The sequence below is a fragment of the Globicephala melas genome, chromosome 21 (assembly GCF_963455315.2).
Source record: "Globicephala melas chromosome 21, mGloMel1.2, whole genome shotgun sequence".
Classification (NCBI taxonomy): domain Eukaryota; kingdom Metazoa; phylum Chordata; class Mammalia; order Artiodactyla; family Delphinidae; genus Globicephala; species Globicephala melas.
The window spans coordinates 12,838,311-12,865,891 of record NC_083334.1 but is presented as its reverse complement, the minus strand read 5'-3'; the positions used below and the strand labels follow the sequence as shown (position 1 = coordinate 12,865,891).

Below are 27,581 nucleotides of genomic sequence, written 5' to 3'. Positions count from 1 at the left end.
TTTCCCACATTTATTAAAAAAAAAGAGGAGCCACGGACTTCAGGAGACTGCAAAATGAGTTACTACTCAACTGATGGACCATGGAAGCTAAGCTGGAGAGACGGGGCACTGAACACAGATGGGGGCTAATTTTAGGGAATAAGAAGAGTGGTCTGTGGCCTGATGGTCCTGATGAATTTGAAGAACCCTCATCGTACAAGCAGTGGAACAATAAGACTAAAAGGATTGCAGATTGTAGTCAGAGAATGGATGGGAGGTGGGGCAAATTCAATCATGAAAAAGATGTGACTGATTAAGTTGAAGAGTGAAGTAGTATATGAAAGACCATTTTGGAACTGAGGTCATGGAACTAAGGGGTGAGAATGCTGGATGTGTCCTCCTCCCTATGGGCACTGATTTGCTGAAATGAGCTTCCATGTGCAGGAGTATAGTATAAGATAATGTGATAAAATGTAGTTTTGTTTATAAACCTTTGCTTTTAGGGAACCTTTAAAAATCCACCTTCTGTTTCTGCCAATTAACACTGTTTAAAACTACCACCTGTTATCACCATTCATAAAAGAAAGGGCATTTTAACTCCCACCTCCTTCATTTCCTCCTCACTCCCAAAATAAGTAGGGACATAATCTCACATTTTCCAAGGTCCCTGCTCATTTTTAAAGCTTAGAAAACATAACCGATAATTCTGCTCAAAACTTTAAAATATATATATTTTTGTTTCCAATTTGTAACTGGAACATAAAATAGACAAAAGCACCAGGTAGAAATCGTAGTTGCCTGTTTCCAGCCAATGCTGCTGGGTCTCTGTTTTGAACGTTTGCTTCCAGAGCTACTGTTGCTGATGCAAATTCAGACGTAAGAGACTGAGCAATAAAATGTGCAAGTGGTGTCTGTTGAGAGTTTCAATTATTTGTAAATCTGTGAGAACGGGTTGAACTCCTGCGGGGGTAAGTGATGGGGGCAGTCTGGGTACCAAAATCTTGTTCTGCACCCACGCCTCACCCTGCTCTCCCCATCTCCTGCTCGCCCTCCTCGTGGCTCTCTGTCCCCAGCTGTGAGCTTAGGACCTTGCACTGCGAACAAATCAGATTTGTCTTGTGTGTATCAGCTCTGGTCTGATTTATCATCACACCCTTGACCCAACCCAGGCTGATACAAAATTAAATGATCTAAATATTAAAAGTCTGTCCATTAAGGACAGATTCCATTTGCCTATTTTCGTTTCAGTTAATCCCTGTTGAAGGTACCCTTGGTACCTTCTAAACAAATTTTTTTCAAAAAACCTTTACTGTGAGAAATTTAATACGAACTTTTTGGGTATATCTCTCTGATATTCAAAGCAATCAAATATCCTTTATATTTCATTTGAATTTCTCATGTAAGTACAAAATGGGACAAAATTAGAACCTGATTTACCCCCCTAGGTTCTCTCATCTCCTCACATGCCCTCAAGCATAGAGCAGAATTAATAGGTTGAAATAGTTGAACCAAAACAGTGGTTTGGTTTACCCAAGGAAAACATAAAAAAGATAGGCTAGACTCAGAGCCACTATAATACATTCACATCCTTAAAGTTAACCACTAGAAGTGTTAGGGATTCTCTTTCCAGTTTTCTTCTTGAAAGCCATCAAGTCACCGATGGAAGCTTATTGGGAAAGTTTATCTATGAGCCTTAAGGGCATCTACTCTGTGTTCAAGCCCTGATGTAAAAGTCCCTTCAAACCACTGCACTGATATCAACTTGCTTAGTTGGACGGGAGCATAATTTTGAATCACATCAAGTAAATTCTGGGAAATTCCTAGTTGACACCTGCACTGTCTTTGAAGGTCTTGAGCAACCCATTTTTTTCAGCATGTGAAGCTTACAGGTAAACTATGACTAAGAAATGTTTTTCACTAAATACAGTCACAGTTCATTTCAGCTCAGAATTCCCCCCTGCCCTGCTTCACCTCCCACGTGCCCACTTCCTCCACTGGGTTGGTTTCGTGTAGTTTGGGTAGTACCAGCTCTGGAATCCGCTCGCTAGCTGCCTCTTCCCCAGTCGGAACTCCAGTTTCTCTTTCTCTAAAATGGGGGCAATAATATCTTCCTTCCAGTAGTAGTGACATGAGAATTTTTAAAAAGATAACGATGGAAAAGTTGTCTTGACAGATTAAAGCTCTAGAGAACCATGGCAGGTTATTCTACGTATCCATCAGTTTGCTGTTGTTGGAAATGCCAGTAGAACTAGGGAAACTACTTTCTTGACTTATCTGTACTTAGAGCTCTCAACTTTGTGCCCCTTCTATTCTAAGTGAGGCTTACATACCATCCTTCTTGAGCCAAGAAGAAGGGGGTAGGGGTCTGGGCTTCAAAGGGCAGGAAGACAAATCACAGGAAGAGGAGAAGAAAAAAACGGCTGGTAAACAAATGTTTGCCTTGCCTTGCAGATAAGTCTTTCTGATATAATAGTTCTCTCTAGTAATAGCTCTTTTGCCCTTAGATAAAGGGCAACAAGCCCTTTATCTAAATTCCTTTATCTAAATTCCTTTAGGCAGTTAAGGGAGAGGCAAAAAGCTTTTCCAGAGACTGCTGGGTCTTCATTGCCTTCAGGCCAAAACATCCACATGTCCAAGTGGCTACTTTGGGGTGGCATATTCTGTTTCCCCTCACAACTTTCTCATTTAATGACAAAACGAAAACGAGTTAGTAATGAGTTTGAAGTCCCTTATTCAAGGATTTGGGGAGCACAGCGTCTCACAAGCAGTGGAACCCACTTCCGGAGGGATTTTGGGCAAGAAGGAGGTTTACAGAGAGAAGAGGCCACGTGGAAACAGCACGACTGGGTAGGAGGGTGGGGATTTCCTTACAAAACTAGCAGGTCCTGTTTTCTAGGGTAAAGTAAACTAGCTAAAGCTGAGTTGGAGGATTGTGAGTGGTGTATGTCAGGCTTCCTTGGCAGGAGTTTCTGGTAAAAGCAGGCTGATTTAGGCTTAGATCTGTGACATGGGTGGGGTCACTGGATACGCGAACTGTCTTTATCACTCTGTTAATATGTCAAGTTACTTGAACCTCAGTTCTGCTTGGTAGTGGAGAACTCATCGGTTTAGGGCAAACCCAATCCACTCAGAGTTAAACCATCCAACTTGGGGCTCACTCCCTGCCTGGGAGTTTGTGAAGCATCATGACACGCAGGGAGGAGGAGGTTGGAGGTATCTGGTTTTCCAGTGTCACGGGTGCCCCGTGGGTCCTGCTGAGATGAACGTCATTCTGTTTGACTGTCCTCCTCCCCTCCCCCCCTCTCTGGCATCCATCAGGACACCTGCATTCCCGTGGGGTTTCTGCTCTCACGGTGTACTCTGCGGCCACTCTGCGTCCTCTCATCCCCAGTCACGAGGCCCTTGTTGGGGAGGAAAAATAATTTTCCCTCTACCCTTCTGAGTTCTTGGCTGAGGTCCCTGTAATAAAAGACAGATTCACAAGACAATAAACGAACAGAAGTTTATGAACCTGTGTGTACATGGGAGACACCCAGCAAAACTGAGTAACTCCCCAACATGACCTAAACCACTGGCTTGAATAACCTCTTCACTAAAGACAAAAGAAAGAAAAGAGAGGGGAGCTCAGTTATGGGGACGGTTGCCAGGAAGAGCAAGGTAAACAAGGGTAAGGTTTGTCACACAGATTTCAGTCTGTACCTCCTCCGTTGATAGGTCCCTTGTGATTAAGAGTTTTCCTTCCCTTCCTGGTATGGAGAGGGAGAGAACCCTACAAGTGGAAATTTCCTTTGTAAATGTACATTTCTCTTGCAAAAGAGTAACTTCTCCTTTGTTTTCAGAGCTTCTCCTGTGTCTGTGGTTTCTCAAACGAATCCTATGCCAAAGAGGTATTTTCAGGGCGGCATATTCTTCTGCTGCCCTTCACCCATCAAAGTCAGCTGCATCTCAGAGCACAGAGGAAGGTTATTGAGCTGTTTCCTGAGCCCTGGTGGGACAAGCAGGGTGTCTGGGAGGCTGCCCCCAGCCCACCTACTTAAGCCCTTTCTACCGCTTATGCCTTATTCTACAGCTACCATGATGGGGCGGGCGCGGCGGGAGCTTCTCCTTCAGGGATCCAAGCAGGAAATGGGGTGCCAGTCTGTTCTAAGTTGCAGAACCCCAAATCTAAGGGGCTGCACAGCAGGGCTCCTTCTGTGAGGCCCTCAGCATGGACTCACCCCGGCTCTCTCCTCACCAGGTCTCCTCCCTTCCCCAGCTCGGAGGATTTTCACCTGGTGGCGGGGAGGACGGAGAGGGAAGAGGCAGATCAGTGTTCTCTGTCTGTCACACCTGGCCTTCAGCTGGTAAACATCAAAACACAAGAACTTAATGCGACACGTCTCCTTGCGGCCATGAAGGCCTTGCGTCTCACAGCCAAATCGACAGTGCGGGAACAGGAAGTTGTGACAGGGTGAAAGGAAGTGAGGATGCAGATTTTGCCACATGTGCTTATGATAGTAGCTACCCTTATGCAATTTCTCTATGCCAAGCTCTTCACAAACAGTATCTCCGTTAATTCTCACAATAATCTTAGGAAGTAGCATTATCATCTCAATTTGCTAACTGAAGTTGAAATTTTGTAATTGAAAGCTCAGAGGTTAAACAACTGGCCTAAGGTCACACAGCCTGTGGTTGGTAGTACCTGAACATGAATCCAGGCATTTCTGCTTCCCAAGTCGTTGCTCTTTCTACAATCCCCCGATTACTCACTTCGTTAAAGGACACCGAATGAAAACACAAGCCAAAGCATGCACCTGGAATCTAGAAGGGAGCGTGTGTCTGTAAAACAGATTGGGAAAACACCTTACACCTGATCCTCAGAGCTTTGTCCTTGTGAGATACTGCATAAGCATGTGTATGGAGAGTTGGTCAAAGTGATAGACGATCAGAAAGGATCTTTTCTTGGTGGGGGTGGGGGGGAGTAGCTGGAGGAGAGAGTAGAAGAATGCAAGATCTCAGATAGTTATGAACAATGTGAACAAATGGCAGAGACTCACTTTTCCAGAACCTGCCCTCAAGATGACCCACAACTATACTTTAGTGCATCACTTAAAGAAGCCACCTTAAAGGAGGGTAAACAAGCCTCAGGATAGAGCTGGCACACTACAGAGTTGGAGTCAAATTTGGTTGAAAATGGGCAGACCCCTATCCTGTGATGTATACACTGGTTTTCTTAACTAAAAAATTTCGAAGTCTCTTGGCAATGCATTTAACACACCATAATTTTCTTTTTTGCTTTCCTTTTCAATTTTCTATCCAACTCCATTCTTCTTTCACCCATCTGTCACCTTAGGATCCAGAAAGCAAAGCAGCAGCAGCTCCTATAGCTGGCGGAATGAAGTCGGGAGCACCTGTCCATGGTGTTGTGTGTGGGTAGCAGCAAACATACATGAGCAAGAAGACCAACAAGGAGAGTCTGGGCTCCAGGCATCGCTCCAAGCAAGGAGTGACTGCGTGAGCATGCCACAGAGTTGGGCAACTGGGAAGCCGAATGATGATGTGGCTTTTAGGAACTCAAAAACAAAGTGGAGGTCAGAAACAGGAAGGAGCCATTGTGAAATTGAAAGTTCCCTGGCTTTGGGATCAGCAAGGTCCAGTCACAAAGCCTGATGTCTCTGCTCGTTTACTACATGACCTTGGGCATTTTCGTTCACCCCCGTGAACCTCAGTTTTCTTATTCATAAAATAATTATAACCATAACATCATCCTTGCAGTGTGGTTGGAAAGGTTAGAGAGGATGCATATATAGCACATGGCTTAGGACTTCACAAGCAATCAGTTCTGTCCTACATCAAGGCTCATGTATTTCCTAAGGGATCGTCCATGGCTTCCCTCAGATTCCTAGAGCTCATAATAGGTTGGATTCACTGCACGTATGTATGTGCAAGGCGGCTGTGCTAGTGCTGTGAATTCAAGGTGCAAGCAGCTTCTGCAGAAAGCTGCAAGAATGTGAATATGGATTGGTCCCTGCTGCTTTCATTTTCTACTGATGCAAAACCATTTACCACACACTCAGCATCTTAAAACAACATGTTTATTCTCGCACAGGTTTTGTGGTCTGGAGTCCAGGCACAGTGGAGCTAGGTCCTCAGGTCAGGGGCCAACCAAGCTGAAATCAAGGTGCCCGTGGGCTGTGTTCTCATCTGGAGGTTTGACTCAGGAAGAAACCATTTCCAGGCTCATTAAAGTTATTGGCAGAACTCAGTTCCTTATGGCTGTTTTCTGGCTGACTGTCAGCCGGACATCACCCTCAGCAACTACGAGCCACCCTCGGGTCCTCGCCTCGAGGGCCCCTTTACAGGCGGTTCATGACATGCTGTTTGCTTTTAGGCCAGCAGGAGGATTTCTCACTTCAAATATCTCCTCCCTCCAGAGAAGGCCCAGGCCCCCTTTTGAGGTGTTCACTTGCTCAGGTCAGGCTCAGCCAGGATCATCTCCCTTTTGATTATTCACAGGCAACCAGTTGGAGACAGTTACATCTGCAAAATCCCTTCACTTCTGCCACGTAACCTAACCTATGACAGGAGTGAAATCCCACCATATTCCCAGGTCTCGCCTGCACTCAAGGGGTGAGAATCATACAGGGCATGGACACCAGCGGGCAGGAATTGGGGGGGCATGTGAGAATTCCACCCACTGTGCCTGCCTGGTCATGCCGACCTCCAAGTGAGGGCTGAGGGCTGAGCACGGAGGTGAGTAACACTTGGTAGACACTTTATGAATCAGCTTTGATTCAGCTGGAAGTTCACCAGGTGATTTTTCTTCTTGCTAGATTAACGTATTCTACAGAATTACAGCGAAAAAATTCCGGATACCACACCCTGAAAGAAAATTGTCCTTTTAGGAAATGTTTTGCCCTGGAGGAAGCATCTCTTACCATCTCAGACACCTTCCATCCTGTTCTGCAGACTACTTGAGGCTGTAATGTACATTCACAAGATTTCAGGTCACGTGGCCTGAGATCTACTTTTTAAAATACTCTCAATCTAAATATGGGGAAACTAAGGCCCATACAGGACTAAATTCACCTGGCCCCCTTCTCTGGGCCTCTTGCAGTGATGTCATGACCAAAATGTCCCTGCTGTTTAAGGAGAGACGTATCATTGAGTAGGATTCCTAGTAGGTGGTCTAATGAGAAGGTGACCACCAGAAAATGGAAAAAATACTAGCCAGCGTGGGGTGGGTTGAGGGATTTTCCAAATAAAATTTAATGTCCTGATGACTACCACTATAAAGAGAAAGAGATGGTAAAAGTTATTTTCAAATTAATTGAAACTGAATTATTGGAATTAATTGAGGAATATTTCTTTTGCATAAAGTCTTTTTTCCCTCGTTTTCAATGAAAAAAATTTTGTATTAATATTAATAGGCTCCAGGTCTATTGGGATTCAAACAGCTACAAAGTTATCTTGTTCATTACCCCCTATCCAGATCACTGAAACCTGATTGGTTTACCAGTCTCTAGTACCCCTCCAAAAGATTTTTACACCTCTTTCAGGCTGAGCTTCTTAACAACAACTGGCAGTATTAGTTTTCCCTTAAAGAAGGATTCCCTGGGTGGGATAGGGAGGGTGGGAGGGAGACGCAAGAGGGAGGAGATAATGGGGACATATGTATACGTATAGCTGATTCACTTTGTTATAAAGCAGAAACTAACACACCACTGTAAAGCAATTCTACTCCAGTAAAGATGTTTAAAAAAAAAAAAAAGAAAGCATTCCCCTGTGCTGAAAAAAATGTGGGGTTAGATTTGAGGAAGACCTGTCGGGGTCAAAAGTCAAATGGGAAGAGTGGTTCTGGGTCTGTGCAAGAGAAGATCCCAGAGTCTGTCCTAACCCAGCACTCCAGTGCAGGGAATTTAAAGAGCTAAGATGGGGGGCCGTGGGGAGTGGGCACGGACTAGCTTTACCAAGAAGTGCCGTCGGCTGAGTGTTGCACCGAAACCATACTGGCCTGGAGGGATCCTCATCGGTGTTGGAGGCAGGGACCCCGGCCAGAGCAAGGATGTGATATGAAGTAATGAGATTCTCATACCCCGCCGCTGGTAATGCAAACGTGGACAGCCACTTGTGAAATCAGCTTGGCACTTTCTTAAAAGTTAAATATCCACTTATTATATGAGCCGCTCGTTCCACTTCTAGCTGTTTATTCAAGAGAAATAGAGATGCATGTCCACCAAAAGACTGGTACGTGAATGTTCATAGCACCTTTATTCATAAGGGCCCCAAATGGAAACAACACAAATGTCCATCAAGAGGTGAATGGATACACAAACTGAGGTATAGTTGTACCATGGAATAGCCATCACCAGTAAAAAGTAACAAACTACCAATATACACAACATGGTTGAATCTTAGAGGCATCTTGCTGAGTGAAAGAAGCCAGACAAGAGTACATACTATAAGATTCCACTTAAATAAGGGATGAGAACAGGCAAAATACCAAGCTCTCAGTGAGAAAAATCATATTAGTACTTGCCTGGGGAAGAGATTAGGACTCTAGAAACTGCAAAGGGGCAGAAGGAAGATTTTAGGAGGTAACGAGAATATTCGATATCTTGATGGTGGTGATGCCTACATGGGTGTATATATTTGTCAAAACACATCAAAGTGCAGTCTTAAGTGCATTCAATTGTATATAAAATATTCATTATTAAATATTAAACCAACCAAAAGTTGATTTTTTTTTTTTTTGGCTGCGCCATGCGGCTCGTGGGATCTTAGTTCCCCAACCAGGGATCAAACCTGCTCCTTCAGCAGTGAAAGCGAGGAGTCCTAACCACTGGACCACCAGGGAATTCCCAAAAGTTGATTTTTAAAAAATGACCCAGGTGCAGGGTTTCTACTGGAGAAAACTCTGATGAAGCGCACTCTGTGCATCCCTAGAGACCTCTGAAATTCATGCTGTGTGTCTCAATTCCAATGGAATTCCTATTTAACTGATACAAAGATACTGGAGAGACCAAGATGGAGTCAATTCACTCTTCTTATTCCTTCTGCTAGAAAGCCTGGATGTTATAAAGCAAATATAGAAAACTCTGAAAGGGGAGAGGAGGAGGGAGACGGGGAAGTGACCTCAGAACCCAGGGAGTGATGTGGCAGTGAGTTCCCTGAGTTTTCTTATTGTCTCATGCATCCCGGATTGAATAACAGAGAAGCTGGCAACACAGAAAGGGCAGTGGGTGCAAACCAAAGAAAAAAAAAAAAAAGCTTCCAAAGAAAGGGGCAGCCTAGGAAGACAGAAAACTTTTAGACAATAACCAGCCCACTCAAGCCAACATGACAGGAAACGACCTCGCTCCACACTGAGCTGAACACCAAGGGCACCCAGGCAGCAGAACCTCTTCTTCCTCAAGTGAGTACTGTTTCCTCTTAAAAAAAAAAACGTGTTAACATTTTCAATGGCACTGGCTATGCTTTGAGGTAATGATGGTTATAAAACCATAAGGGTGTCTCACTTGCGCAGGAGGTGAGATGTCCAAATGGCCCTTCTATGACCACCTCTGTGACGATTAAATTGCTAGGTCGCTAACACAAGTCATTGCTATTCCTTGTCCCCAGATTGGACCCTGGATTTAAAAAAATGACCAGTCTTCTCTGACAACACTAAATTCAGTGGGGGAAAATACTTAGGAATCTGTTAGGGTGACTTTGTTCCCAAATTATCTTTGGCACTCCCTCGATGGCCACTTGGTACTGCCAAAAAATTACTTCCATCTCCCACTAATTTAACTCACAGCTTGGCACACAGGAACAAAGAAGGGGTTCTGTGAATAATTAGATGTGAGTAACATGCTCTACAGTTTTGCCAGTGGAGCTTACCAGGACTGTCAGAACTGCCCTATTTTTCAAGCTTACAGTAAGAGAAAAACCTTAAAGACAAAGAAGGTAGCTCATCCTTCTCCTGGAAGGATATTTGTAATTATTCAGACGATCTATTCAAATAAAATGTTATCCTTATAGATATATGCTCTAGTATCTTTTCAGGATGGGTAGAAGCAGCTCACATTCAAATACTTATTCAGCAAGTTTTAAAAGACTGTATTCCAACATTTGAAACACCTTGTCCATTAAGAGCGAGTGGGATTTTTATGGGATGGTGTAAACATTTTGTAAAGCCCTATACATCAACAATGCCTCCACTACCCAACAGGAATAGTAAAATATCAAAATTGCATTTTGAAAAATAAACTTGCTATGATCTGTGTTAAAACTGGCCCTGGGGCTTCCCTGGTGGCGCAGTGGTTGAGAGTCAGCCTGCCGATGCAGGGAACATGGGTTTGTGCCCCGGTCCGGGAAGATCCCACATGCCACGGAGCGGCTGGGCCCGTGACCCATGGCCGCTGAGCCTGCGCGTCCGGAGCCTGGGCTCCGCAATGGGAGAGGCCACAGCAGTGAGAGGCCTGCGTACCACCAAAACAAAAACCAAAAAACAAAAAAACTGGCCCTGGACTTCCCTGGTGGCGCAGTGGTTAAGAATCTGCCTGCCAAGGCAGAGGACACGGGTTCGAGCCCTGGTCCGGGAAGATCCCACATGCCACGGAGCAACTAAGCCTGTGCGCCGCAACTACAGAGCCTGCACTCTAGAGCCCGTGAGCCACAACTACTGAGCCCGCGTGTCACAACTAATGAAGCCCGTGCACCTAGAGCCCGGGCTCCGAAACAAGAGAAGCCACCGCAATGAGAAGCCCACACACCACAACGAAGAGTAGCCCATGCACCGCAACGAAGAGTAGCCCCCGCTCGTCGCAACTAGAGAAAGCCCCTGTGCAACAATGAAGCCCCAACGCAACCAAAAGTAAATAAATTTTAAAAACCCCCAGAAACTGGCCCTGCCCGTAGCTCTTATAAACATGAAATCTATAGCTTAAAAAAGACAGGCACTCTCGCCATATGAAATGTTAATTTGTAGGATTTTGGGTATTTCAGGCACTTCTGGAAGAATAGACGTGGGCTGAATGGTGCTGTGTTGGATTATAACAATACCTCTGAGGTGTGATATTTCATTCACAAGTAAGAGAGCTCTACCAATTGTTCTGGATGATCGTGAGATAACACTGGTTTCACATTTGGGTTAATCAGTTTTCACATTGCCTAAAGGTCACTGGACAGGGTTTTATCAAGCCCCACGAACGAATATGGCTGTCAAATCCTAAGTTCTTATATCTTAAACCCCTACCTCCCATAATAAGCAGATGTCAGTCCCACTCATTTCATAACTCTTGGCATTAATGTCTCTTTTTCTCCCTAGACACAGGGGTTAGCAACCCACTCTCCATCAAGTTCAAAATCAGTAGTGGCATCATGGTGTTTTCCCAAGGGTGACCTGAGGCTACAAGGACAAAGGACAGGCCCGTTACTCTAACCTAGACCTGCCAAAGACTAAAATTCAACCTGTGTTCCAAGCTTCCTGAACTCTAAGTAAGTTCATTCTGATACAATTTAAAGACTCAAGAAAATCCCCAAGGAGACATTTTCTTCAACCTACCTGTTGTCAACAGGAAGACAGGTCTAGTGACCATCACATGTATCAGCAGCACACGATAGTGATTACACACCAGGATATTTGTTATTTGCTGCATTGCTCCATCTAAACTTTCTGGTCAATGAATCATGGCAGAGAGGTAAAGGGAATTCACTCTTAAAGACCAAGTCTCACCCTCTCTGGATACCATGTCTTGACCTCATTACTGTCACTGTGGTCTTATCTTCAGGAACTAAACATACAATAACAATTTGTTCCTTTAATTGTCACACTGATATACAAAATACTTAAATGCTTCTAAAGGCAGGGTCTGCGCTCATGCATCACAAGGCACTATGGGAAAATCCCCATACAAGAGGACCTTTTCACCTAAGATGCTGCGTGTGACAGTTGAACAGCAAAAGGCTGAAAGAACAAAGCCCTCCAAATGTTATGGGTAACACAACTAGTCTAACTTCACAGAGTTTGTACTTTCCCTTTCCAACTCAGTGGAAAAAAACAGAGATAATTAGCAACTGTAGATTGGTGTGCTAGGCCATTGATGAATCTGTATTGTTAGAAACTAGCATTTAATCCTACCTTAGGCTACTTTAAAAATCCACCCAAACACTTGTAGAGTAAGTATAGTGCCACTGTGTTCTAGATGACAGTTACAATTGTAAAGGAAATAATAGTTTACATGAAACATGAATACTTAGAACATGTTGCAGGAACTGAACCTTTAAAAGCACATATTCTGAGGACTTCCCTGGTGGCCCAGTGGCTAAGACTCTGCACTCCCAATGCAGCGGGTTTGATCCCTGGTGAGGGAACTAGATCCCACAAGCTGCAGCTTAGAGTTCACATGCTGCAGCTAAAGATCCCGCATGCTGCAACTAAAAGATCCCGCATGCTGCAACTAAGACCCGGCACAGCCAAATAAATAAATAAATAATTTTTAAAATAAAAGTACATATTCTGAATTTTCTCACCTGGATACTAACAAATAGTGAACACTATATATTTAAGAATAGAGTTGGAAAAGAAATCTGAAGAACCAAAGGTAAGAAATCTTACAAGGAATCAAATTGAAAATAAAACATTGCTAAAGAGGTAATGAAGAATTGTAGAATAAGAAAATGACAAGAAGCCCAATATTCCATTTGTTAAAAATTCTTTTCTGTTGGTTTACTTTTCTCTGTTATTAAAATGGCTTAAAGTACACAAAATGGATTCATCATAATCCTTGGTTCATGGCACATCTTGGTTCCTAGGTCATCCTTGACTGTTCCTGGGCCTCTATGTAAATATATTTGAGTGCATTTGAATAAACCAGTGATCACCTGTGAACCCACCACACAACCCAAGAACAAGAACTCTGGCCTAACATCTACTAACATCTGCTCTACCCCTGTTCTTCTCCTTGCTTCATACCCTCCAGCCCAGGGGTAACCACTGCCCTGAATTTATGCTTATGATTCCTGGGCTTTCAAAAAAATGTTTTATCGCATATATATGATTGCTTAAGCAACACATTGCTTGGTTGTTTTTCTTTTTTAAATGTATCTTATATCCATTCTCCTGTTAATTTACTCATTCTCTTATGAATGAACATTTTGGTTTATTTCCAGATTTTTGCTATTATGAATGGCACTATGTGAGGGTTTTTTTTTTTTTTTTTTGTCTTCCAGTACACATGGGCAAGTTTCCCTACAGCTTATACTTAGAGGAATTTTTCTGTCATAAAGTATGAGAATGCTCAACTTCATGAGATAATCCAAATTGTTTTCCAAAGTGGTGGTTCTAATTTAAACTCTGACCAAATAATAAATAGCTTTCTCTTCATATTTGATCCACAATCTCTCCATATTTGGTATTGTCAAACTTCTTAATATTTGCCAATAGAATAGACGCAAAACGTCTCATTGTTCATTTTCCTAATTACTGAGATTGAGCAATTTTTTATGTGTTTATTGGCTGGATGTTTCCTCTCTGTGAAACTCCTATTAATGTCTTTTGCCAATTTTCTATTGTTGTTTTTCATTAATTTGTAAGAGCTCCTTAAACTGTGCTGACATGTTATTGCTTTGTAGGTTTTATGTGCTGCAAATATCTTTTTCCATTTTATAGTTTCTCTTTTCACCGTTTGATGAAAGAATTTCTTAATTTTGCTATAGTCCAAAATTTTAATCTCCTTTAATAGTTAAATGCATTTTTGCATCTCACTTGCTTCTACTTTCTACTAAACATTTTAACATTTTGCTTCTGACATTTAAGAATGATCCTCTGTGATGGACCTAGAGACTGTCACACAGAGTGAAGTAAGTCAGAAAGAGAAAAACGAATACCGTATGCTAACACATATATATGGAATCTAAAAAAAAACAAAAAAAAGGTTCTGAAGAAGCTAGGGGCAGGACAGGAATAAAGACACAGACGTAGAGAATGGACTTGAGGACACGGGGAGGGGGAAGGGCAAGCTGGGATGAAGTGAAAGAGTGGCATGGACATATATACACTATCAAATGTAAAATAGATAGCTAGTGGGAAGCAGCCGCATAGCACAGGGAGTCAGCTCGGTGCTTTGTGTCCACCTAAAGGGGTAGGATTGGGAGGGAGACACAAGAGGGAGGAGATATGGGAATATATGTATACATATGGCTGATTCACTTTGTTATACAGCAGCAACTAACACAACATTGTAAGCAGTTATACTCCAATGAAGATGTTAAAAAAAAAAAAAAGAATGATCCTCTGGAATTAATTTTTGTATATAGAGGGAGTTAGGACTATAATTTTATTTTTTCCCTATACCAATAACAATTTTTTTCTAGTTGTGCTTATTGAAAAATCCCTCCTTTCCTTGCTGATCTGCCATGCCATCTATATCTTATATCAAAGATTAACTACGTGAGGACTGTTTGGGAGTTCTGTATTCTCCTTCATGGGCCAGTTTCATTGGTCAGTTTGTTTATCTTTGTAGAAATACCACACTGTCTTAATTGCTGTAGCTTCATAAAAGTTCGGATGTTGGGCAGGGTAAATTTCTTCTCTTTCCTCTTTAATAATGTCTTGGATGTCCTTGGCTCTTGTCTTAATGATAGACTTAGATTATTGCTATGATCTGTGAAATGTAACCTACAACCTTACAATTCTGCAATTCAAATGGGTTGTTTTACTTAATAATCAGTTGCTCTGTTTAATTATATTTAAATTGGCATAAATATTAGTGAGGTTTTTTGTTAATTCAGAAGAAGCTTCACCTTCATTGACCAACATGACTTATGCATTAGGGTGTGATAAATCGCCCAGCTCCTTTTTTTTAAATCATAGCACGCACAGAAAATAACATTTCTATAGCAGATAGGGGTTAACGGACAACAATGCTTGTGGCCTAAGATAAATGCCCAGGGCCCCAGGCCAAACTGAGGCCTCCCTGATGGCTGAGAGCATCAGTAATCTCCACACACATATAACACATGGTCCCCCAGAACACAGATCAAGATGCTCTGCGTTATTCAAATGAGTACTTGACACTATCTCATTTTAATTAAATAAATAAGCATTTACATATATTTAAAATAGGTTGGATCTGTGTCCCTTTACAAAAGCAAATTGCTTAAATTAAACTACAGGCAAAAGCAGAGTTAACCTAAGTTGAACACATCTGCCTTCTGTGAGATACTATTCCAAAATCTAATTTGAATCTAACAGAGTGCCAATAAAAAGTTTAAACACTGAACAAATTAATTTATATATTATTTTACTTTAATTTAGTTGCTTATTTCTATGACTTTACTTTTCTAAAAAGTGCTCATCTAATAAAAAATCAACGATCATAGCAAGGATGAAGAAGATGGTAAAGAGCCATTCCCAACCCCACAGCCTACAAACCACCATTGTTAATAGAGGAAAATACATGCCGTTCACCCTCTGGGCTCATAGACGGATAAACAGGAAGACTGAAAGATAGATGATGGAAGGGTGGATAGACTAAAGTAATTCTGAATAAATGGTAACACTATAATGCTAATTTTGATTAAAAGTTTTACACTTAATTGAATTTTAAAGCTCTATTGTTTGGTACATACATATTTAGTGTCTCTATGTCTTCTTGGTGGATTTTTAAAAATCATTATACAATAACCCTCTTTAAATTTTTTTTTAATAAATTTATTTTATTTATTTATTTTTGGCTGCGTTGGGTCCTCATTGCTGTGTGCGGGCTTTTCTCTCGTTGCGGCAAGCGGGGGCTAGTCTTCGTTGTGGTGCGCAGGCTTCTCATTGTGGTGGCTTCTCTTGTTGCGGAGCACGGGCTCTAGGCACGCGGGCTTCAGTAGTTGTGGCTCGTGGGCTCAGCAGTTGTGGCCTGCGGGCTCTAGAGCACAGGCTCAGTGGTTGTGGTGCACGGGCTTAGTTGCTCCGTGGCATGTGGGATCTTCCCAGACCAGGGCTCGAACCCGTGTCCCCTGCAGGCGGATTCTTAACCACTGCACCACCAGGGAAGTCCATTTAATTTTTTTCTGTTATCAATATACCACTACTCTTGCTTTCACTATTTTTCATGTTAGCTTGACAAAGCTTTTTTTATCCTTTTACTTTCAAATTCCCTATGTCATTGTGTTTGAAGTGAGTTTCTTGTAGACAGCACGTAGTTGGATTACACTTTCTTTTCTTTTTAAAAATCTATTCTGGGGCTTCCCTGGTGGTGCAGTGGTTGGGAATCTGTCTGCCAATGCAGGGGACACGGATTCGTGCCCTGGTCTGGGAGGATCCCACATGCCGTGGAGCAACTGGGCCTGTGAGCCACAACTACTGAGCCTGCGCGTCCGGAGCCTCTGCTCCGCAACGGGAGAGGCCGCGACAGTGAGAGGCCCGCGCACCGTGATGAGGAACGGCCCCCGCTCACCGCAACTGGAGAAAGCCCTCGCGCATCGACGAAGACCCAGCACAGCCAAAACTAACTAACTAAATTAATTAGTTAAAAAAAAATCTATTCTACTAATCTCTGCCCTTTAATTAGTATGTGTTGACCGTTTCCCTTTAAAGCAATTATTGAAATGTTGGAGCTGAAGTCTGCTACTTTATTATTTGTTTTCTGTTTGTTTCCTATTTCTCTTTTCTTTATTTTTCTTGGGGTGCCTGGCCTCTTTTTTTTAGGATTCCATCTTGTTTAATTTGCACTTTTTTTGAGCATATTGCTTTGTATACCTTTCTTTGTGGTTGCTCTAGGTATTACAAGATACATACATGACATCACAATCTATTGATTTTGATGTTTAACTGCAAGTGAAATATTGAAAACTTACTTCCATTTAGGTCCTTTTAACCCCCTACTTTTAGAACATAATTCTTTTAAGTGTTTCTTTTACATATATTGAGCACCAAATAGACGCTGTTTTAATTTTTGCTTCAACCATCAAATATGATTTCAGAAACTCATGAGAAGGATAGCTTACTATATTTACCCATATTTTTACCCATTCCCTTGCTGTTTTTTTTTTTTTCTTTCTTTCTTTCTGAAATCCCAGGCCTCCTTCTGTTATCATTTTCTATCTGGAGAACTGCCTTTCACCATTCTTTAAGGGTACGTCTGCTGGTGACACATTGTCTTAGTTTTCTTTCATCTGAGGATGTCTATTTCTTTTTCCTTCCTGAGGACGGTTTCTCTGGACACAGAATTCACATCACCTATTCCTTTCTTTTATTACTTGAAAAATGTTGTGCCACTTCCTGCCAACCTCCATGGTTCATGGTTTCAGATGAGTAATCTGCTGTTATTTGAATTGCCATTCCCCTATAGGAAATGTGTCATTTTTCTCTGATTGCATTTAGATTTTTTTCTTTGTCTTTAGTTTTCAGATGTTTGATTACAATGTGTCTTGGCATGGATTTCTTTGATTTGGATTTCATTCAGTTCTGTGAATCAACAGGTTTACATCTTTCAGTCATTATTTCTTCAAATGTTTTTTTCAGTTCCCCATTCTTTCTCTCTCCTTCTGGGACTCCAATGACACAAGTAGTATAACTTTTGCTATTGTTCCACAGGTCCCTGAGGCTCTGTTCATTTTTTTTTTTTCCCCAAAATATTTTCTCTCTGTTTTTCAGGTTGAGTAATTTCTAGTCACTGTTCTTAAGTTTTTAATTTTCTGTCATTTCCACTCTCCTGTGGAGCCTATCCAGCAAGATTTAAAAAATTTTTTTGAGTTGTCATATTTTGTTTGAATTTAACAGAAAAAAATAACTGAAGCAAAAGTGAAGTCAATGCTGACCTTTAGAACAATTTTTTTTCACTCCATGACTAGAAAAAGCTATTCCCTCAGTTCCCTTCTTCTCAATACAGAAAATAGTAGCAGGGCCTCTTAGAAATTATGGCAGGTCTTCGATTTTAGAGACACTCTTGTTCTTTACTGTATCAAACAGGTTAAAAGGATCGCATATTTCACATTACATATAATTTTCCTATAAAAATATCTGAAGGGATTTTAATAATACAGCAATGAAATTTTTATTAATTTTCATTTCTTTTTTTTTTTTTTTTTCATTTTGAGACAACAGTGAACATTCTTGGAAGTCCTTATGGTTTTGTGGTCCTAGACTCTGCACCTGCGCTGTCCAATGGCTCTGGACTCATTTTGTTGATGAGAGTAGGTTTGATACCTGGCAGAGCCTTGTCAAAAATTTTTTTCTCTATCATTAACCAACATCTCCTTCTGAAGTTTATAGCCTGGCATTATACCCTTTTCCATGTTGGTTACTCCAAGGCAATTATGCTGTTTCTTTTGGGGTGATTTATATCATTAGGTATTGAGGGAGGTAGATTCTGTGATCCAACTTCATTCAACCTTCTTTAAAAGTGAAAACTATCATTTTTAGTCCTTTCTCAGAGACACTGACATGAAGACATTGTTAGCTTTTGATATTTTAGAATGTGTCTGTCATTCCTTGGTTATCACTTGTTTAGGTAACATTTCCCCCTAAATTACTAATTAAATCCCAATTAAATTAATCCTAAATTTTGGCCTGATTCTTTTTAAATGGTTCAAAATTGCTTCCATCTTTTTAACCAAATTTGCCCAAATCTAAAGCATTATTCCTTTTGTTTACCTACTGAGGATGAATATATTTACTTTTTTTTTTTTACTTAAAAAAAATTATTTATTTATTTATTTATGTCTGCATTAGGTCTTTGTTGCTGCGCGTGGGCTTTCTCTAGTTGCGGCGAGTGGGGCTACTCTTCGTTGAGATGCGCGGGCTTCTCATTGCGGTGGCTTCTCCTGGTGCAGAGCTTGGGCTCTAGGCACATGGGCTCTAGATGCAGGCTCAGTAGTTGTGGCACACAGGCTTATTTGTTCCTGGGCATGTGGGATCCTCCCAGACCAGGGCTCGAACCCATGTCCCCTGAATTGGCTGGCCGTTTCTTAACAGCTGCGCCACCAGGGAAGTCCCTCAATTTGCTTTTTACTGAAATTTGTTAACACAGTTGGATCAATGCATATTGCCTCTTTTCCATCTTCCATTTTGATGACAAAGACACCCAGAGCTCTGGACACTATTTTCTTTTCCCAATACTGCTTGCTAAGTTTTTTCTGTTTGCTTCATTACCACACTTCCAACTATTTTCTATTTAATTTGTAATTTGGCCTGTTTTAAAAGTTTTCCCTTTCCATTGTTTTGTTTTGGCAATCCTATATCTAGCAAGTTAGTTTTTCTTCTCTGATATCTCTCATGTTTGATGCTGTTAATAATATTATTGTAAAAAGACAATTTGTTGCTTCTACACTGATATTGGAAAAATAATAAAGTGGTAAAGTTAATAGGTGTTTTTTAAAATGTGACTAGTAGGCAAGTGGGTTTTTTTTTTTTTTTTTTTTTTGGTGGTGGTTTTTTGTTTTGTTTTGTCTTTAAAGACTACATTTAAAACTTTATGGAAGATGGGGAAAATTATCTGTTGAAAGTTGCATCTTGTGACCTCAGGCTGACTTCAGGCTTTGACAAGGACATCAGCCTTCTTGGGTGTTTGCATCTTAAAAGAGGAGCCTGGAGCGGCAGATATGGAAGGTTTGTTTCAGATATTAGGAGAGGGAAGAGAGTATCCCTGTACTCCTCCATTTTCATTTTGTTGAATTGCTATTGTTTAGATGGAAAATATGAAAAATATCATTATACCGTCTATTATCGTGCACATCACACTGTGTAATGATTTGTTTATTGTTCATTCCGGGGCAAGAACTGTGAGTTCTTTTAGTCAAAGGCTCTGTATTATTCACCTTTTTATCCCAAGAGCCTAGAACAGTGCCAGGCTCATGGCTCATTTCAATAAATGTTTGCTGAATAATACTTGGAATATTTAGAACATCTTTCCATGGTCTTGTGTTGAAGGTTAAAATGTGATTTTCCAGTGCTTGTACATAAAAGGTGTTTATTCATAATCATATGGATGCTATTCTAATTTCTGAAGAGGAGGACAAAACCTAGGTTATTGTGGCATTGTTTCTAATGATGGGTAATTGTCTATTCTCATGTCTGTAAATGTCTGTTTCCTGGAGGCCCTAATGCCTGTGTCCTGTCCTGGGTGTGCCTTTTTAACTCCACCACTAGGGGGCAGCACAGGTAATGAAATCAATTCCCTCCGGTTACACCTTGCAGGATCCCTCCACACCAGTCTGTACAAAATAGCCCCTTGCTTGTAGAAAACGTTATTAAATAGCAATGTGCAACCATTTCAGGTTTTAGGATTCTTTTTTCCAAATCTATAGAAAACTCCAATACATTACCTTACACTATAATCCGATGACAGAATCTCATGTTTTAAGTGAGGGATTAGTCCAAGGTTGCTTCCAGCTCTAAGACGACTGGATTCCCAGGTTGATCTTCTCTCTGCCACCCACCCCATTTTTGGTTTTGAAATGTGGATGGAAATAGGAGGTGATCAGGTTCACCTTCAGGTCAGGAGTGGCTGAAGGCCTCAGGGCAGAATCAGGTTGTGAGGAAGAAGAGCCCCATGACCCTAACTAGGCCTCCTATTGCATGGTGACCCTATTTTCTTTTGCTTTTTCTTTTTTTTAATTTGCTTTTCTCTTTTAATCCTCTGCCTGCTCCAACTCAAAAAATTGCCGGAAATTAAACAGAAGTAAGCTGTCAAAGAACCAAGGCAAGCCAGCCCCAGGTAGCAGGCTCCCTCCCACGGGGGCCAAAGTCTGGGCAAAGGGGTCTCCACTCAGAGCCATTAATAAAAGCTGGTGCAGAATAAGGTGGTTCTAGAGGCTGGTAATAACCCGGCCCAGAGGGGCTTTCTGCAGTGGCGCACACCTAACAGGGCCAGGCTGTGCAAGAAGAGGTGTTGACTGGCCTTGTCAAAGAGCCCCTTCTCATGGGCACCCAGGACCTGGATGCTACGTGCCCCATAGGAGGCCCCAGATTCACACAAGGTACCCAGCCGACAGCAAGTAGCCCCTCGCCTGGCCACGGCCGTGGATGGTCTGGGACCCTATTTTCTGAAGCTTAAATCTCGACAATGGTCTGACAAGAGGAATATGTTTCCAAATCTCATGTCAAAAATTTGAACTGGGACTGTCCAGGAAAATCTGGAGTCCACAGTCTTCAGCATGATGGTCAGCTGTAAAAAGTGCTGTTTGCACTTTGTCATGTTCATTGGCATCTTTTTTTTTTCTTTCTTTCTTTTTTTTGTGCGGTACGCGGGCCTCTCACTGTTGTGGCCTCTCCCATTGCGGAGCCTAGGCTCCGGACGCGCAGGCTCAGCGGCCATGGCTCACGGGCCAAGCCGCTCCGCGGCATGTGGGATCCTCCCGGACCGGGGCACGAAACCGCATCCCCTGCATCGGCAGGTGGACTCTCAACCACTGTGCCACCAGGGAAGCCCCTCATTGGCATCTTTGATGTCAAAATTAGTCGCAGCTTTTCGCCTTTGGTCTGCTCCCCCTTCTTGTTCATTTTCCATAAGCAGCTCCTTCCATCCTGTCTCCCAACAGGCCACAGTCAATTCGGGGAAATTTTAACCAGGAAAGTGAGGCGTCACATGAGGAATTTAGACACTGAGGTAGAGGAAAGAGCAAAGGGACCACCCTCTCCAAGAAAAATAAAACCAAACAAAAGACCTCTTTAGTAAGAGTTTAGGTTGTAACATAAATGTCGAGGACACTTTCCCCTTAGGAAACGTGCTTACATGATCGTTGGTAAAGGTCACCAGTGAGATTGTGTCGATGATGTGATTGTTCTTGGAAGGGGCTGGTCCTTCTGTTTTCTGGATTTGTCCCTTTATTCCTCTGAGTACCCCCAAAGCAGAGCCTGAGGGGTGTGGGTGGTTTATTTGGGTGGTGATACCAGGAAGCAAGAGAGTGAGACAGGGAAGGAGGAAAAGGTGAGACCAGGGTGGGCTGCTGAGGTTGCTGCTGTGAGCGGTGGGCTTGTTTCCACCGGGATCTCAAAAGAAGCCCAGGGAAAGCTGTTCAGAATTGTCCACCTGAAAAAAATGGAAAGCTTTGCCCACCTGCTTCTGACCTGGACTAGTTGAGGTTTCCTCCTAGGCTGTGAACTTCCTGGTATTTCCGGGCTGCATTTGTGTGTGTTGGAGATGACCTTGGGGCAGAAAGTCTGGCTTGAGCTTGAGCTTGAGGTAAGATGCTGACAGCACAAGGAAAGTCTGTGCTTCCACGGAACGGTTCACTGTGGCTGAGACTGAAATGAAAGGGCTGAGAGCCCATGATGTACCACTGTTGGTTGAGCAGTTGATTTGGGCAAGAAGGCCCCTGCCTAGACCTTGTGCTTTAGAACGTGCCTCTCCGGGCTTCCCCGCACTGCACCGCTTCCCACCCAGAGCTTGTGCCCTCTCTTCTGGAACAGACTGCATACTGAGGACCCTCCTCAAATGGCTGTGAGCCTGCGTGGTTTCTTCTATCTTCAAAGGCAGGCTGCTTAGCCAAACGGTACCCAAAGTGCTGCTGTCTGAATGGGGTGAGGATGTGTGGATGGAGCTTGAATGGGGCTTAGGAAGTCCACACAGGGGATGCAAGGCCCCTCATGTGAGAACAGGGCTCGGGTGAAGGGGAAGGCGATTGGCCCAGGGTTGGGGCCAGCTTTCCCTCTGCTACCACATTCCTGTACAGACCACCAAGGAGTCTGAGAATTCTAACTTCAACCTTGGCCTTTATAGGTCATTACTGTGGTATATTTGTCAAGGTAGGAGAACAGAGCATGTTTTATTTAACACTTTGCTGGCTTCATTTATACCTCATATTATTTAGACATATGGCAAATGTAGGAGTCAAGTTCTATCACATTCCAATTTTTGTGGCCTTGAACTGAGAAAAAGGAACCTTGGAAAATAGGCTTTATATGCTTGGATGATTTTATCTAGAATTCCCAAGTTCATTAGCTTCTGTGATGACTCATGGTTGTTACTAAAATAAACTTTATATTATCTTCAAAAATCTAGGGATATTATTTAGGTCAGCCATTTCAAGGCACTAGACTCAACGTCTCTGTGAACCAAAGGATATGAAGGACTAAATGCAGGAGAATTATTACCTGAGGGTTGAATCTCAGAATATTACATGTGAGATTTTGCTTGTTGACTCAGTGCTGGCTGCAGGCGGGGCAAGAGGGCATCGGGAGCGGTGCAGATCTGGGTCAGTAAGCAATGCGGGAAGCAAAGCAGAGGGAACTGGGCCTTGTCCAGGCAAAGATGAACCTTACAAGAAGAGAAGAAATTTTAGAAGACAAAAAAAATGTGGACTGTGAGGTTGAAGTGGGGACTGCAGAAACTGAATGGCAAAGTAAAGCACCAATTTATCAATGTAAAAATACATATCAGAAGCCGGACCCATGTGTTACACGATATTCAAAAATCAACTCAAAGTAGATAAAAGACTTAAATGTAAGACCTGAAACTGTAAAACTCCTAGAAGGAGACATAGGGGACCATCTTCAGGACACTGGTCTTGGCAGTGATTTCTTGGATATCACACCAAAAGCACAGGCAACAGAAGCAAAAATAAATAAATGGGACTACGTCAGGCTAAAAGGTTCTGCCAAGCACAGAAAATAAAAACTGAGTGAGAAGGCACCCTACAACATAGAGAAAATATCTGCAATCCATATATCAGAGAGTGGTTAATTTCTAAAATATATAAGGAACACATACAATGCAATAGCAAAAAAACAAATAATCTGGTCAAAAATGGGCAAAGACCAGAATAGACATTTCTCCAAAAAGGACATACACATGGCCAACAGGTATAGGAAAAGATGTTTAACACACTCATCATCAGGGAAATGCAAGTCAAAACCACAATGAGACATCACCTCACGCCTGTTAAGATGGCTACTATTAAAAAAGGAAAAGATAGCAAGTGTTGGTGAGGGTGTGGAGAAACTGGAACCCTTGTACAAAGTTGGAGGGAATGCAAAATGGTACAGCCACTATGGAAAACAGTATGGAAGTTCCTCAGAAAATTAAAAACAGAGCTCCCATGTGATTCAGCAACCCCACTTCTGAGTATTTATCCAAAAGAATTGAAATCAGGATCTTGACAACATATTGACCCTACCATGTTCCTTACAGCACTATCCACAATGGTCAAGATTTGGAAACAACCTAAATACCTGTTATACCTATCAACAGATGAATGGATAAAGAAAAATATGCTATATCCATATAATGGATATACCTCTAGCCTTTAAAAACAGGGAAAGCCTGTAATATGTGACAACATGGATGAACCTTGAAGACATTATGCTAAGGGAAATAAGCCAGTTACAGAAGGACAAATACTACATGATCCACTTATTTGAGGTATTTTAAACAGTTAGACTCACACAAGCAGAGAGCAGAATGGTAGTTGCCAGGGGCTGCAGGGACGGGGAAATGAGCAACAGCTAATCAACAGGCACAGTTTCAGTTATGCAAAATTATGTAAGTTCTAGAAATCTGCTGTATATCATTGTGCTATAGATGACAATACTGTACTGTGAACTTAAAAATCTGTTAAGAGGGTACATCTCATGTTAAGTGTTCTTACCACAATAGAATTTTTAAAAATCATATCAATATCATTTCCTTTCACATCACCAATATCTGGTATTCTTTTGAGAAGCTGAATATAAAGTAGGAATCTTTCTCTGAGTCGATGATGGTGATGATGACGATGATGGTGATGATTAAATAGTAGATGACAATGACTGAGCGCTCACTATGTGACAAGCTCTCCTCAAAGACCTCTGCCTATACTGTCTCCAACCATAAGTGTTAGGTATTATCATCACCCCATTTTACAGATGAAGGAACTGAGGCACAGAGAGGCTATGTAACTTGACCATGATCCAGCAGCAAATAAATGATGGAGCCCAGATGCAAATCCAGGTAGTATCCTTCTATTATATGAAGTTCAGTATTTTCCTATATTCATCTTGTTATGAATATACGTATTTCCAAAAGGTTCTGAAGCTACTTTAAAACTTTGTTTTTTAACTTTAGGATTTCAGAGGTTAGCTGCTGAATAAGGGGTGAATTCGACATGCATTTGGTGAGGACTCTGAGGCATTTGAGGATGACGCAATAATGGATAGTCAGGAGTTAATAATAATTTATACCTAAGTCATTGAACAGATTATAACACGAGGCATAATGTGGCAGGTGTTCAAAAAGAAGAGGTATGAAGCGCTATGAGAATGCAAAAGTGAGGAATATTACCTCTCGGTGTTGTGGAAGGATTAGGGAAGAGTCTGGGAAGAAGTTCCTTTGCTTCTGGGCTGGGCCTTGAAAGATGGGGAAGATTTTGACAGCTGGAAATTGAATTTTGTGGGCCTGGCCATGTCAATAGATTGTACTCATGTATTTTTATGTCTACCAAGATTTATTCTTAGTACAGTTTAAAAAGTGTTTATTGAGCACCTACTGTGTACTCTGTGCTTAGCAAGGCACCATGACACTTATGACACACTTATGACATGCACTTATGACACAGCCTCTGCCCTCAAGGAACTTACACACTAAAATAGGAAACAGGGGACTTCCCTGGTGGTCCTGTGGCTAAGACTCCGCGCTCCCAATGTAGGGGGTCCGGGTTCGATACCTGGTCAGGGAACTAGATCCCACATACTGCAACTGAGAACCTGCATGCCGCAACTAAAAGATCCCACGTGCCGCAACGAAGATGCCACAATGAAGATTCTACACAAGGCAACGAAGATCCCGCATGCCACAACTAAGACCCAGTGCACCCAAATAAATAAATAAATATTTTAAAATAAATAAATAAAATAGGAAACAAATATGTATATAAATATAATATAGTATGATAGACATATGCAACAAGTAATCATCATTTTTTATTTTATAAAATTTTAAACTTAAAGTATTTCCTCCCTTTCCCCCCCAAAATTCATTGCATAATCTTAGAGGAAGTTTCAGTTTGTAACCTTTATATAAACTGTAGTAGCCTCTGCTGGTGAAATACTGTTTTGTAACTATTAGAATAGTCCAGACAATAGGGAAAGAATTGCATTATTTTAGAGCTGTACAAGGTACTGTCCACAAATCTCAGAAAAGGAAAGGAAGTTCTATGGTAGAGGAAGAAGATGGCATCCAGACTGTTCTCTTAAAGCTATAAAAGCTCTACAAGTATCTTGCAGGCATAAAGCTCCAAGTATATGCTCACAAATCCTCATGCCTCAGAACTGACACCCTTGCAATCCTGTTTTTCATAACACAAGTTTCCAATTCAGTCTCTTCCAAGACAACTTTTTATAGCTGTATAGTTCCAATGTTGTAGTGCAAGCAAAGAAACGGTGGGAAGGGGACTAATCTTTGTTGAATGCCACCTGCTCTAAGGACCAGGCACTGCCCATGGCATTTGTGTTAGTTTTCTTTTATGCCACATCAATCATAATGTGTAGATGTTTATCTCCATTTTGCAGGTGAGGAAATTCAAATTCTGGGGGAGTTCATAATCTACCCAAAGTCATGCAGTTTCTATGTGTAAGGGCTGGAATTATAATCCAGTCTGTGTGGTTCCCAAGTCCCTCTCCACCATATGGTTTCCATTTTACTTTGCAATCAGCGTAACTGGGATATTTCTGTCCTAAAATAATAAGCAGGAATACTGGTCTCTCTACCTCAACTTAATATCCATGGGTCTGCTTTTAGCATTTGGAGGTGTCATTATATTACAATAACTTGCTTTTATTTGAATAGTGGGCATTATACTACTCAGTCTAGAGATTTGTGATATTCTGGTCTAAATTGAATGAAAGCTATTAGGGGTCTTTAAGATTAGCGTAGTATGATATAATAAAACAGAAACAAGTTGAATTGCGATGAAATTGCTGCTCCTGAATTTAAAACTAGTCAAGATAAAACAGATGTTCAAAAAGATCGCTATAATCTTCACCTGAATACTAATACATTTTTTCGATCAAACAATATATATATTTACATATGGAGAAATAAAACCCACCTTAAACTGCTACTGTCATTTTCTCTGCTATTTCTTGAAGCAAAACAAAAAAAAATGATGCTGAACTGTTGACTATTAGGCAGCAACACGATGTTTCAGAGAAACTAATTGACTTGAAAAAGTAAATAAGATTTTCAAAGATGAATGAATCATACACCTGCATACAGCATGGTACAGCAATTAGTGTGTGCAAACTCCAGGTGCATCAAGATTGTGACATGAAGATGAGGCATATATAAAAGTAAGAGTATTTTTAGCTGAATCTGATCTGGAAGTCAGGAGACTTAATTTCCATGAACAATTTCTTTGCTGGTTTGTTCATTCTCCACGTTCTTCCAAAAAATATCTAATATCAAACTGCTTAATTTGTTTTTGACAGTGTGACTTTGGCAAAAATCACTTAAATATCTGAGGTTTTCTAGAACCATATTTATTTCTTTTTTCCTCCTAAAAATACTGTAAGTAGCAGCAAAAGTTCCTGGTGAACTCCCTTGCATGTAATGTTATTATTTTTTATCTTTTGTTGTTTGTTTGCTTTTCATTACAACAACAGGCTAACCTCATACTATTCCCCACTTCTAATAGCTGCTCAGTTATTGCCTTCCCTCCAGAGGGTTTGACTC

At 41.6% G+C, this 27,581-nt stretch overlaps 1 long non-coding RNA gene across 1 annotated transcript in view; it reads right to left on the bottom strand.

Moving 5' to 3' along the window:
- LOC115839328 (uncharacterized) overlaps positions 1–27,581 on the bottom strand; it is a 48,303-nt gene that overhangs the window by 5,985 nt on the left and 14,737 nt on the right. Inside the window, exon 3 of the long non-coding RNA XR_009560527.1 lies at positions 23,030–23,192. This is a non-coding gene — a long non-coding RNA (uncharacterized lncRNA). The remainder of the gene's footprint in view (positions 1–23,029; positions 23,193–27,581) is intronic.